General features: G+C 36.6%; 1 protein-coding gene across 2 annotated transcripts in view; it reads left to right on the top strand.

Annotated features, from left to right (window-relative positions):
* Positions 1-14986, top strand: part of DCC (DCC netrin 1 receptor) — a 1153179-nt gene that overhangs the window by 513612 nt on the left and 624581 nt on the right. The window lies entirely within an intron of this gene.

Here is a 14986-nt window from a genome sequence, read left to right as displayed (position 1 = left end):
CTCTCTCTGTCTCATTCTCTCTCTCTCTCAAATAAATAAATAAAATCTTTAAAAAAAAAAAAATGTAAACCCAGTCATGTATTTTCCTTGCTCAAAATCTATTCATCATTTCTCAATGTAGTCGAAAAGTCCAAACTTACTGAGATGTGGTGTAAGGCATCTGAATTATCTGCCCCTGCCTACATCTCCAGTCTAATCTTTTGCTAGGCTCCTCCATGCTCAGTGCTCTTCAAAGCTCATTGTTTTGTTTTGTTTTTAAAGAAATACTTCTTAGTACTTTAATGCTTATTTACATTCGTAGTTCATAAGATCTAGCAAGATCAATAAGCAAGCTTAGAAGAAATATTGTTGCTGATTCTATAAAAACTGTTCCATTATGCTAATACTTGAGGCTTAAAGCTATTCTGGAGGAATATTTTGTTTCCTACCGCACACCCCTGTACCCCACTTCTGGCCCTCTTAGAACCAGGGGGAAAACATGTCTGTTACTGCTCAGGCTTGCCCCCTTTCTTCATCTTTCTCCTTAGTCCAAGTAACATATGATACATTTGGGACTAGGAGAATGAGTCCACGACTGAAAGATTTTCAGGAAGGGTGATTTACCATTCTCTCATTTACTGAAATTCTCCTACAGCCAAGTAATTGCCGGGGAGTAAGTGCAAAACAGAGAAGTCTGAATAAATGGGTATTTCAGATGCTTGTAGTGGACTTGGATTCAGGTGAGTCTGAGACACATCCCAAACTATGAACGTAGGTGTCAAACATCCTTTTTTTTTCTTCCTTGTGAATGACTCATTATATCAGATATATTTGGTGACTCTGGGCCAAGCTACCAAAAAACTTGGTAATTCTTTAAAAAGTTTTTATTTGCTTAGGGTCTCAGTACAAAAGGTAGAAAAATCACACAAGTTCGGCAGTTAAGCTGAAATACTCTGGCTTTGCATTTTCATTGTGCAAATGCCCAGCATGCAAGTCATTTCATCAGCTCTAATTTTCTCCCAGTAGGTACTTCCAAATCAAAATGAAAATTACATAAATTTACCAGAAGTCTTTAATCTAAATTATTATTTTTGCTGGGGTTTCTTGATTCTCATGTTACTGATGGATTTGGTGGGGAGGAAAAACAAAGGTATTCAATTATGAGAGAAAAAAAAGAATCATCTTGATATATTTGATGTGAATCTTAGCTATTATCAAATTAATTTTAATCAGTTATGTACTGAAATAAAGGTAATGAGCTAACACTATTCCTTCTGCTGTCTACTTGAATTGAAAACTTATTCCATTTTGGTTTCTCCTTTCTTTGGTCTATGTCTACAAGTTCTAAATATAGGACTCAGCTGCATATTTTTGACAGGGAAAAAACAATCATTTTTACTGAGAGGTGGGTGGTCCTACCAAACAGAAAGTAAAACGTATTAGTGTGAAACTTCAGTAAGGCCCTTTACAGCCATGTAAACTAAGACATAGGAGTTATTGTTTCTGCCCTCATGGAGCTTATAGTGCTTCTGTAGTCAAATACACATGATCTATGATAAAATTAAAGAAGCTCTCTTTAATACCAGTCTCTCGTATATGGTAGAAAAACAGTTATAGAGATACCTTAGTGTTTTTCCATTAATTACCAAATTATTTACCATATCTAAAAAATGTTATAGTCTTCAGATTAACCATTTTTTGTTTTCTTTTGTTTCTTTTCCCCACATTGTTCTTCTATCAAAAATGTCCTTTTGGATCTTGGGTACCTATTGAAAACCCATTCATTATTCAAGACCCAGTTCATATTCTACCATTTCTGGGGCTCTTTGCTTATTATTCCTTTTCCAACAGACATCACTAAGAATTATTTCATCTCTGCTCCCACAATGCAGTGTATTTATATAGTATTGTTCTTGTGTATTTGCTTTTCCAACCAGACTGTGAGCTGTTTAAGGAAAGAAGCTAGTATTAATTGTTAATTTTGTCATTGTATGCCTTAGACCATTAGGATGATGCCTGCCACACATTAGGTGTCCAGTGAATGTTGACAGATTATATCAGTCTGAGTTTTCCAGAGAAACAGAACCAGTAGGATATATGACTTTTGGACATCTCAGGTTTGAACTCTGGGTCCATTTATGCACGGATTTTTTTTTTTTTTATATAAATGCAGTGCATTACTGTAAATGTATTTTCTTTTCCTTATGGTTTTCTTAATAACATTTTCTCTTCTACAGCTTACTTTATTATAAGACTATACTATACAATACATATGACATACAAAATATGTGTTAATTACCTGTTTATGTTATCGGTAAGGCTTTTGGTCAACAGTAGGCTATTAGTAGCCAAGTTTTGGAGGAGTCAAAAGTTATACGTGAATTTTTGATTATACAGGGGGTTGGTGCCTCTAACCCCCATGTTCTTCAAGGGTCAGCTGTTTGTTTATTGTAAGGGATTGGCTCATGTGATTAAGGAGGCTGACAAGTCTAAGGACATGCACTTGGCAAGCCAAAGACCTAGGAGAGCAAATGGTGTGTGTTCAGTTTGAGTCCAAAAATCTGAAAACCATTAGAGCAGATGGTGTAAGTTTTAGTCTGAGTCTCAGTTCAAAGGCATGAGGAAACTGATGTTCAAATTGAAGACAGGCAGAGAGTAAATCCTCTCCTACTCCACCTTTTTGTTCTCTCTAGACCTTCAGTGGATTAGATGAGGCGCACTCACATTGAGGAGGCCAATCTGTTTTACTCAGTCTGCTGATTCAAATGTGAACTCATCCAGAAACATCCTCAGAGATATACCCAGAGTATCTTTTAACCAAATACGCTGGCACCCTGTGGCCCAGCCAGGTTCATATATAAAATTAATCATCACATTGACTGACTGACTGAGTGAATGAGCAAATAATTTGGAAATCTCCATGAGGTGATATAGCAGTGGTAGAAGGGGTTCATGACCAGGTTAATAGGAGAACCTAGATAAAGTAGGGAAGGGATGGTAATAATGACATGATATAAAACAAAATATCATACAATTTTAAGAGCTTGCTTTTTTGTTAATTCGATGATTTTCCTGCTTGGAATTAAGTACAATTTACAAGTAGGCCCAACAAATATCAACCACATTCATAATCGACTTTCATGAATGTTGTGACCATTCATTAGACATGCATAATGAGATTTAAGCTTGATGGAAAGCCTAAGCCTGAATTCTGTAAAATTATTCATTACTATTGATTACAAACCAATCTCAGGTTTTATAATAAGAATTTTATCTGCAGAGTAGAGAATGAAAATAAAGTTATGGTGAAAGCCTGTCGAGGGAGACATCTCTTCAGGAAATCAATATGTTCTTGAAGAGTTGCTTGCAATTGAATATAATACACTGAATAGAGCATTAGAATCATTAGCAAAATTTCCTCTTGTATATTTAGGGTATGCTTATTTTAGAAAAAAAGAAAAATAATTTTCTCTCACTTTTAAGAAGGTGTATTAATATAATTTTACATGGTTGTGTAATTTTTAGTACAGTGGGTATGCAATAATTTGCCTAGGCGATCATCAGTTGTACAATTAGCCCATTTTCTATCATTCATTATTTTAAATAATGATGTACTGATTCATTTTATATATCTAACTCTTTTCTTCATATATTTATGGATAGATTCCTAGAAGCAGAGTTCTTGGATTAAATTGTTATGATGCACAATGCCAAATTACTTTTCAATGGTAGTATATCAATTGATACTTTCAGAAGCATTGTTAGTCATCATTTTGAAATCTTTGCAACATTAATAGGTTAAAGTGCTATATCAATTTTGTTTATACAGTTGACCCTTGAACAGTACAGATTTGAGCTGCACAGGTCCACTGACATGCGGATTTTTTTTTCATAAATGTGCGGTATTTTAAAATGTTTTCCTCATTTTTTTCTTAATAACATTTTCTTTTCTCTAGCTTACTTCATTGTATGAATACAGTATGTGATACATATACAAATATATGTTAATTGACTGTTTATATTATTGATAAGGCTCTCAGTCAACAGTAGGCTATTAGTAGTTAAGTTTTTGGGAAGTCAATGATTAAAGTTGGATTTTTGACTACACAGGGGGATTGGCACCCTTAACTCCTGCGTTGTTCAAGAGTCAACTGTATTTTCAATTTTTGATTTCTAACAAACACTTTTCTATATTGGAAGTTTATCCATTAAAAATTCCATTAAAGTACTATATGAAAATCTTAAAATAAGCAAACAACTCCTAATTGATCTTCATTATAAATAAGAATTTCCCCTTGGCTTAATATATCAGTACAGGTAAAAGACCAGTTTCAGTCATCAAAGATATGACAGTAAAGCTAAGAGGAAAGGTAACCACCACTATATAGGGATTGCTATATAGCTCTTTCGGTAAAAATAGATTCTATTCTAACTTTCATGCAGAATAATGACATTGATATTCAATATAATTTGATGAGATTTTATGAAGGATATATATCCAAGAAGACAATAACATGCAAGTTTGAGGAAAAGGTGGTAAAGTTTTCTTCATTATTTAATCTTGTGCTGGGAAATAGATATTCTAAAATAACTCAGATGAATGAAAGAAAACCTATTAATGCTACCTAGACAAATGCTTCCAAAATCCACCTCTGTTGACGCTGAAGTTAACAAAAGACATGGAGAGGCTGAATCATGCTTGTCTGATTGCTGGTAATGAAATCAGGAGGAGCAGGGCGGATGGTACATGGTGTAATTCATATATGAGAATAGTCTCTAGAGAAGTGTTGGGGTGTGGAGCTGAAATCCAGCTCTGGATTTTTGGCCAATCCTATGGAGCAGCTTTTTAAACTTCATCCCTTCAAAGATCAAAGAGCACTCTTTCCCAATTCTTATAAAGGCACCATGTAGGCTACCAGAGGCCCTAGCGATGGTTTGGAGAATCCTGAATTATTTCATGGATTTGAAGATCAGGAGTCCAGCAAGACTGCTTGGTGAGATTATGATATATCAGCTTTCAAACTGGCTCTTGATCACCCATAGATTACAAGAGACCCCAAATGACCACCTGGTTCCAAGCCTTCAAGGATTGGGAAGAGTACCAGTCCTTCAGAGCATTTATAGTGGACAGACCTCTGAGGTGATTCTGAGAAACACTTACTAATGACATGTCTCCTTGACTACTTTTTGCCTAGGGGATGAGTTCATTGTGTGCTGCCATTGTTGTACAGCTGGACCAACAAACTGTGCAATTTGCCTATACAATTTTCCTTTTCATTTCATACTTCTGTTACATCCTTCGGAGGTTCAACTAATTACCCCCATGGATGTTTCTTATAAGATCACACACTGGGTGAGTATGGCTGGCTCCCACCAGACATACTCTCTAGATTTGTTTTGCAATGCCGCATTTGAACAACTGCTCTTTAAAGTCAACTACCTAGAAGTCTGTAATTTTTCCAATGAAAATGAAGCTAAAACAAAAATCTGGAAAGAAATAAAGAAGGGAAATGATAACTCTCAGAGGGACATCCTGGTAGAAATATGCTATAACAAATTCTAAGAATCCTTTATTGGTCTTCTGGCTTCTGAAGAAGACCAAATCTAGAGAACTTCTCTTTGGATTACCTTTATTCTCTTCCCTTCAGCTAATTTGCAAATTAAACGAGGGCAAACAAGGTCCTGGCTTTGAAGGGACATTGCTTAGAGGCTTTAATTTGGAGCAAACAAAGCACTTACAGCAGTTCTCTGGCAGGTGTAGAATATCACCACATTGCTGAATATTTAAAAGCGAGGCATGTTTCCAACCCCAAAGTCTGTCCCCCAATTGATAAGTCTCTTTTTATTAAATGAATTTTAATTACTTAATAATTAGACCTTCCATAGGAGGAGATGGGGATCCTGATAGTCTGCCAAAGAGGCTAGAGGGCAAATCAGAAGAATGTGCCATTTTCAGATTAGAATTTTAAGAAAAGAATAGGCCCAGTCTAGGGGTGTGCGGGTAGATGGGAGGCCTCCCTAGAGGCAGAGAGTCTTGGCATAAACCTGGACTGCGAAATGCTTTATTTCTACTTTTGCTTAAAAGCCAAAGTAGTTTAGAATTCAATGAATGAAAGTGCATGGCTAAGATATTCAAACTTTCTGACTGTCTGGATCTGATGGAAAGATTTCTCATAGTCTGTGTGGTGTGTGTATGCATGGGTGGAAGGGTCCAGAGAGACTATTGTTCTCATTTTAATTCTGGGAGCCTAACACTTTTGATGTCCCTGCAGATTTAGCAGCTTTTCATTCATTGCCATGGTGATATTTTACCTCATTTTTTTAGCATCACAAAGGAAAAGCCTAAATGAAAAATGTTTGCTGCTTTTGCTATTAACATTTCTCCTGCCTCGGTGACAGCCAACAGTTTGGTTGTGCCTAGCTCCTGAGGAAATAGGTATTGGCTGGAACCTGACTGATGGCTGTAGCTGGGTGGGGCCAGCCCGGGGACCACTGATAACGTTGTTCCTGGGGACAGTGATTTGGAAGGAAGGAAGGATGGGGAAATTTCATTCAAAATGTGTATCACTGGTCTACAATGTAAACGTATAAGGCTTGGTTAAAACATTCATGGATGCACTAGGAAAAGCCTCTCCCCCCCCCACACACACAATCATTTTTCAAATGAAAGGCTTTGTGGTTTGACTTCATGTATGTATATTAGCCTTCGTGCTTTTTCACATCCCCTGAAGAAATACCTGGTTTCTCCCTCTCTTTATGCCTCCCAAGCCGTTGCCATCCTTTCTAGGCTTCCCAGTGTTTAGAGTCTGGGATATTTGCCTAAACAAAATATCTTATGGATAATACATTTTTCATTCAACAAATATTTGATGGGCAGTGATATGTCATGCACTGTGCTAAGTCTGAGTGCAGAATACAATAGATTTTCGGGCGCCTGGGTGGCTCAGTTGGTTAAGCGACTGCCTTCAGCTCAGGTCATGATCCTGGAGTCCCTGGATCGAGTCCCGCATCAGGCTCCCTGCTCTGCAGGGAGTCTGCTTTTCCCTCTGACCCTCCCCCCTCTCATGTGCTCTCTCTCATTCTCTCTCTCTCAAATAAATAAATAAAATCTTTAAAAAAAAAAAAGAATACAATAGATTTAGCCCTGGTTTTGTGGAATTTTACAGATTAGCCGGGAAGATGGCTGTTAAATCAATGCCATAGTTAATTAATTACAGTTACAGTAAGTGCTGCAAAGGAGACATACAGAGATGATTGGTTCTATCTAGGCTTGGGGGAGGCTTTTCTGAGGAACTGAGAATTCTGGTATGGCACTGGGCTCTGTAAAATCCCAGGCATTCAAGTGTTGTGTTAGAGAAGAGCTTAACAGAGTTAAACTTTACTTCTCTTCTCCTTGCATAGGTAGGTAGTAAATGTTCTAGGAAAGAATTGTGGTTATGGCTGTTTAATAGGTCTTGAGCAACATTAACAAAGTAACATATATAAATGGACCCTTAATGAATCCTTTTGCTGTTAAAATTAGTACTAGAGAGGGGCGCCTGGGTGGCTCAGTCATTAAGCGTCTGCCTTCGGCTCAGGTCATGGTCCCAGGGTCCTGGGATCGAGCCCCGCATTGGGCTCCCCACTCAGCGGGGAAGCCTGCTTCTCCCTCTCCCGCTCCCCCTGCTTGTGTTCCCTCTCTGGCTGTCTTTCTCTCTGTCAAATAAATAAAATCTTTAAAAAAAAAAAATAGTACTAGAGAATAACTGAAGGATCTTTTACAAAAATCAAAATAAACAGGGTGAGACCCATTTCTCTATAGTACCTGCATAATGGTTGTATATCTCTTGCTAAAGCCACTTAATGCTTACTGTACAACTATAATTAGGATAATTGACATCAATAAAATTTCTGATAATGAAGCCCAGGCACTTCTATTGACTATTAGGAACTTACAAAATTTGAATTATAAGTGTCTGTGTTTATCATTTCTGGGACAGGAGATAAAATGGAGCTCCCATACGTGTCTGACTTTTCCAAATGCAAAGCAATATGTTCTCTCCTTTTAATAGTTCCCAAACTAATCCCTCCCCAATAGGTGCTGGTCTTTGTTAATGACCAGAGGTGCAGATATTATGTGAACCTGCAATTTGATTGGTAGGGGACACTTCCAAGGAGTCCAGGTGTTGCTAGATTGAAAGCTGCCATAGGATCCTGGGTCAGACTAAGTGTGAAAGCTGCCATAGCATCCTGAGTAAACTAAGGAAACTTGACTGCAATTCATGGAAACAGCCTTTCCTCCGAGGCTAACAGTGAAAGGCCTTCTGAAAGTATCAAAAATTAAATTTGTAAAAAAAAAAAAGTTTGTGTGCTTTTTTTTTTTTTTAAAGATTTTATTTATTTATTTGAGAGAGAGAATGAGAAAGAGAGAGAGAGCACATGAGAGGGGGGAGGGTCAGAAGGAGAAGCAGACTCCCTGCTGAGCAGGAAGCCCGATGCAGGACTCGATCCTGAGACTCCAGGATCATGACCTGAGCCGAAAGCAGTCGCTTAACCAACTGAGCCACCCAGGCGCCCGTTTGTGTGCCATTTTTAAAAGTGCCATATTTTAGGCTGAAGTTTGTCTCTGAGAATACTTACTAAATGGCAGAATTTACCCAGCACGGTGCAGCTACTTAGGGGTTGAGGAGTGCGGGGATACTGATCTATAGAAGAAACTCCTCTTGAGACATTTCCATGGGTTGGGGAAATAAAGGTGTTTTAAGAAGTATGATAATTCAACACTAGAACTTAAAAAAAAAAAATCATACTTCTTGTAAACATTTGAATGAGTTTTGCTCCTATTCTAGTTCCATCTGTAAAGTAGAGACAGTAACACTTACAGGTCTGTTGTGAAGATTATGTGATTTATAAATGTACTTATAATAGTGCAAATGATAAAACAGACCTTGCCTGAAGTCATCCAGCGGGTTAAATGGTGCAGCATAGAAATGACCCCCGTAATCCGGCACCCATGTGTCTCCTTTACCCATCCCAGACTGCCACAGAGTATGCTAGGTTGTGATATAGCCAGCACTTAAATGCAGTTATCCACATTTAGGTATCTCAATGCTCTTTTTAAACACTTAGAGTCACCTAGAACTTCACCAGATATTTGTGTTTTTTGTTTTTCTTTCAGGAGATATTTGATATACTCTGGAGACATAAGATACCCCCCCGCCCCGCCCCCCAAAAAAGCCCCACATATACAAACATATAAACACTTTTCAGTTTTTTATTGGTATAACCAGCTTTGTCATATTATCTGTAAATTAACACTGCTGTGAAAATTTGAAAGATTCTGAGATGATTTCCAGGAAGCAAGACTAGGGAAAAGGTGATTTTTTTTTTTTTTTTTTTTTTTTTTTTTTTAGTCAGTACCTTAAGAATAACCAGTTTTGATAGGTAGATGTTTTTCTTTTTAGAGGAAACTTGATAAATACAACTAGGAGGAAGCAGGTTTAGGGAGTAGACCAATTCAAGAGATCTAAGAATTATTTTGCAGGAGTTGTGGAAGATGAGCCTGAAAAGTGCTAGAGTCTCAGGTACCAGCATTTGGGGTAAAAGACAATACTAGAAAAAACTGGGGGCATTGGAGCTTCTTAAGTGAAGCAAAAACTTCGGTGATTTAGGAACACTAATCTTTTACTATGTTTGGAATATATTAGGGTGAGAAAAGAATAGAGATAGGAAGACTACTTGTGCTATGATGACAGTGGATCAGATGTGTCTGAGTCAAACTTTTTTCAGGAAAAAGCTCTTGTGGGTCAGGTAGCGATTTTTCATGAGGATCTAGTTAAAATTATACTTGTATCTCTCCATGAATGAAGCACGGGAATCATTTGTATTGCTTTAGAGCATTAAATGGCTCTTCCAAAAATACTGTATTTCATTCTTATGAGTTACAGTGAGTTTAATGTTCATTACTAGGTGCTCATACTCATGCTTTGAAAATATAGTACTAAGGTGATGGCCTATAACTTCTTCTAATACTGTTGCTGGGTTGTTACACCACCAAGAGATGTGAGTGCTAAAATTCGGCACAATATTGGGAGCATTAATTTAAGCCATATAATACCCTTGTAAACTTACAATTGCTTTTTGATGTGTTGGGTTTGCTTTGCAGAGACAAAAAAGAAAAAGCTACAAATCAGTTTATAGTTTTTCACTGTGTCAAATAATCAACTATTTGAAATTTTCAAACATTATTGCATCATTAAATTTTAAATAGGATGCAATTCTGACCTCATTTATTAAAATATGAAATAATCATGGAGCGCATACTAAAAAAGCATGTGGAATATTAGCCAATTCCATTAAGTCTAATTATATTAATATACAACCTTATGTCTCGTGTATGATTCTTCCAGCTAGTTGAAGTTTACATAAAAGAACTGGTTGTTGAGTGTCTGTTTGAATTCAGCCATACCTTGTTTTATTGCACTTTGCTTTATTTTGCTTCCTAGATACTGCATTTTTTACAAATTGAAGGTTTGTGGCAACCCTGTGTCACACAAGTCTATTGGCCCCATTTCTCCAACAGCATTTGTTCACTTTGCGTTTTCCTGTCACATTTTGGTAATTCTTCCAATGTATTAAACTTTTTCCATTATTATTATATTTGTTATGCTCATCTGTGATCAGCGATTCTTATGTTACTATTGTAATTGTTTTGAGACGCCATGAACCACGCTCATATGAGATGGAAAACTTAATCTACAAATGTTCTGTGTGCTCTGACTGCCCCACCAACAGGCCATTCCTGCAGCTTTTTCCCTCTACTTGGGCCTCCCTATTCCCTGAGACACAACAATATTGAAATTAGACTAATGAATAACCCTTTAGTGGCCTCTAAGTGTTCAAGTTAAAGGAAAAGTCATACATCTCTCATATTAAAACAAAAGCTAGAAATTATTAAGCTTAGTGAGGAAGGTACCTCAAAGCCATGACAGGCCAAAAGCTAAGCCTTTTGCTCCAAACAATCAGCCAGATTGTGAATGCAGAGGAAAAGTTCTTGAAGGAATTGAAAAGTGCTATTCCCATGAACACACAAATGATAAGAAGGTGAAACAACCTTATTGCTGATATGGAGAAAGTTTTAGTGGTCTGGATAGAAGGTCAAACCAGCCACAACATTCTCTTAAGCCAAAGCCTAATACAGAGCAAGACCCTAAATCTCTTCAATTCTGTGAAAGCAGAGAGGGGTTAAAGAAGCTGCAGAAGAAAAGTTTGGAGCTAGCAGTGGTTGTTTGATGAAGTTTAAGGAAAGAATCCATCTCCATAATACCAAAATGCAAGGGGAAACAGCAAATGGTGATATAGAAGCTGCGGCAAGTTATCCAGAAGGTCTAGCTAAGTTAATTAATGAAGGTGGCTACAATAGACAACAGATTTTCAATGTAGACAAAAGAGCCTTCTATTGGAAGATGTCATCTAGGATTTTCATGGCTAGAGAGGGGAAGGAAAGCTTCAAAGGACAGGCTGACTCTCTTGATAGGGGCTAACGTAGCTGGTGACTTTAAGCTGAAGCCAGGGCTCATTTACCATTCTGAAAATTCCAGGGCTCTTAAGAATTGTGCTAATTCCACTCTCTCTAGGAACAACAAAGCCTAGATGACAGCACATCTGTTTACAACATGGTTTACTGAATATTTTAAGCCTACTGCTGAGACATACTGCTCAGAAAAAAAAAAAATCGTTTCAAAATATTACTGCTCTTTGACAAGGCACTTGGTCACTCAGGAGCTCTGGTGGAGATGCACAACAAGATCAATGTTTTCATGCCTGCTAGCACAACATCCATTCTGCAGCCCATGGATCAAAGAGTCATTTTGCCTTTCAAATCTTATTATTTAAGAAATACATTTTATAAGGCTATTGTAGCCATTGATAGTGAGTCCTCTGATGCAGGAGGGCAGTGAATTAAAACCTTCTGGAAGGGATTCACCATTCTAGATGCCACTAATCACATATGTGATTCATGGGAAGAGGTCAAAATACCAACATTAACAGGAGTTTGGGAGAAGTTGATTCCAACACTCATGGATGAGTCAGAGGGGTTCAAGACTTCCGTGGGGGAAGTAACTATAGATGTGGTGTAAACAACAAGAGATCTAGAACTAGAAGTGGAACCTGAAGATACGACTGAATTGTTGCAGTCTGATGATAAAGGTCAAACGGATGAGGAGTCACTTCTTACGGATGAGCAAGGAAAGTGGTTTTTGGAGATGGTGAAGATGCTGCGAAAATTATTGAAATGAAAATAAAGGATTTCGGATATTACATAAACTCAGTTGAAAAAGCAGCAGCAGAGTTTGAGAGGGCTGACTCCAATTTTGAAAGAGGTTCTACTCTGGGTAAAATGCTATCAAACAGCATCACATGTTACAGAGAAATCGTTCATGAAAGGACCAATCAATCAATGCAACAAACTTCATTGTTGTCTTATTTTAAGAGATTGCCACAGCCACCGCAGCCTTCAGCAACCACCATCCTGATCAGTGAGGTGGTGGCCATCAACAGTGAGGCAAGACTCTCTACTGGCGAAAAAGATTTTAACTTGCTGAAAGCCCAGATGATGCGTAGCATTTTTTTCAGCAATGAAGTATTTTTAAATTAAGGTATGTTGCATAATGCTATTGCACACCTAATGGATTACAACAGAGTGCAAACCTAACTTTTATATGAACCAGCAAACCAAAAAGTTCATCTGACTTACTTTATTACAATATTCACTTTATTGAGGTGCTCTAGAACTAAACCTACAATATCTCCATGCTTATATACCCTTTCATTCAATATTTTATTCTATTCTATTGTATTTATTATCTAGAATTTAGTAAGTGAGTTTTTGGAGCACCACAGACATTTAAATGTAAAATAGGTATTTGAGAACTTTATCCATTGTGTATAACTTATACAAGAGTGTATAGCTGAATATATGTAATATACAGATATTTTACCAACTTCTTCAAAATATTTTATTCTTACCTATGTTTTTTAAAACATATAATTTGTATGTGTAGGTAAATTATTCCCAACTTTATATCCTTAACTACAAAATAAAATACAAGAAGTGGAGACCAAGAAGAAAACTTAAATAAAAAAAAAGTTTGAAAATCTGTTGTCCCACATAACCCTCGCAACATCTGGCTAACTATTCATTGCAGTTTTGCCTTGTGTAGTATATACTATTCTCTGTTTAAGTACATGCTTTAATCTATACTTTAGCAATCAGTTGTAGATTAATGTACTTATTTTGAATAGACTCTAGACACTACACTACAAAGAGTGTAGAAATTGGACTTTGAACAATGAACCAGGACACAAGTTAACAGATTCCTTTTGGTCTTTACTCAGTGGTAAAGCTAGCATAGTTATAGATTAATTCTGGATACTAAATAAAAATAGAATTGTGCGTGTGGCTGGCACCCCCTGTAGATGTATTTGTAGCATGGAGACAAACAAATCCATGGATCCAGATTCTAGAGCCTTAACTGGGAATCCAGATGAGTCATTTTAGTACCTTATGTTTGGGATAAATTTCGATTGATAAATTAATATTTGCACAAGTATGAATGGTTCTTCATGGTCTAGAATTAATCATTCTTACTAAAGAACAGCTTTAATATTGCATTTATAAATCTGCAGATCTATTAATGTGAATGGAGGTATAATGAGTGGCAAACCATCCTTGGCAGCTCCTACCTATTCCATATGTGATATTGATATAATTTCCTATTTCATAGATTAAATTATCCGGTGGTTCAAATATTCTAATCCCTGAAAAAGATGTGAAATTCCACTTTCATCTAGGGAAGAAGGCTTCTGTACAGCATTTCTGATTGTCTCCCATCTTTCATTATGCTGTTTTATGCTGTTGTAACTAAGTCATCTTGTCTTTCCTCTTTTGACTCCAACAAAATTTTTTCAGATTGTAAGGGAAGTTAGGTTTGTGAAAATTAATAGACCCAAAATAAAACTAATAGTATTTAAAACTGAGCACAGTAGAATTTGTTATTGACTACATATTGATGGAAAATTTATTGGCAAAATTTGATCCTGGACCTAGGAAATTTTGACTTTATATTTAAACAAAGCTATAAAATTTTTAAAAATCACAGTGAAATAAAATATGATCAGAAAAACTTGATGTGAATCCCCAAATGATGAATTAATTAAATTTTATTACAAAATGTACACACAATCAAAACAATTCCAATAAGATTAAAGTGAAAATCAAAATATTGGAATATAACTGTAATGAATGAAGTATGAATCAAGGAATTTAAAATTAATTAAATGAACTCTAGAAAATAAAATTGCTAATATTCTATCAGTGATGGCACAATTCATTCAAATATGTTAATATTTAATTATTTAAAAAGTTTTCACGGTCAAAGCACTGGGGTCATAAATATCCATCTGTTCACAAAAAGGGGGCTCAAGAGGGCAAGATCAAAATATTTTCTTCCCTTCTCATGTACAACATCATGATGTAGGAGACTACTCTTTCACTGTGCTCATCTTCAGTAATGGCCAATTTATTTTCTTTTTGTCATTTCTTTTTTTCTTTTCCCTACCTTTGCTTAATCATCCATATGAATCCATCTTTTCCCCATGTTATTGTACATGAACATCACATGTTGAGTTATCGTACATGAACATCACAGAGTTGAGTTAGCTCTTATCCCATATTATAGCCCATAGAAATGAAAAAAGTTACCAAAGGAATCATACAGAGTAGATCATCCAGCCAGGCTAGAAACACATTTTCTCAGTATACTACAACCATAACTGGCCAATACTGATGATCATTTACCTTAAGCAGTCAACCCATACAAGAGTGTTCTCTGTTACTATAATTGGTGGTTAATGTCATCCATCTTTCTTGAAACTGCTGTAGGCTATGCCATACGGCCAGTCCTTCATGAATCTCCTTAACTTCATCGTCCTTTGTCCAAAGCCATGTACTTGGAAGCACATAGGA

This window comes from Halichoerus grypus, chromosome 13 (genome assembly GCF_964656455.1).
Source record: "Halichoerus grypus chromosome 13, mHalGry1.hap1.1, whole genome shotgun sequence".
Taxonomy (NCBI): Eukaryota; Metazoa; Chordata; class Mammalia; order Carnivora; family Phocidae; genus Halichoerus; species Halichoerus grypus.
Note: the sequence above shows the minus strand (reverse complement) of the source record. Positions and strands in the feature narration are given on the sequence as shown.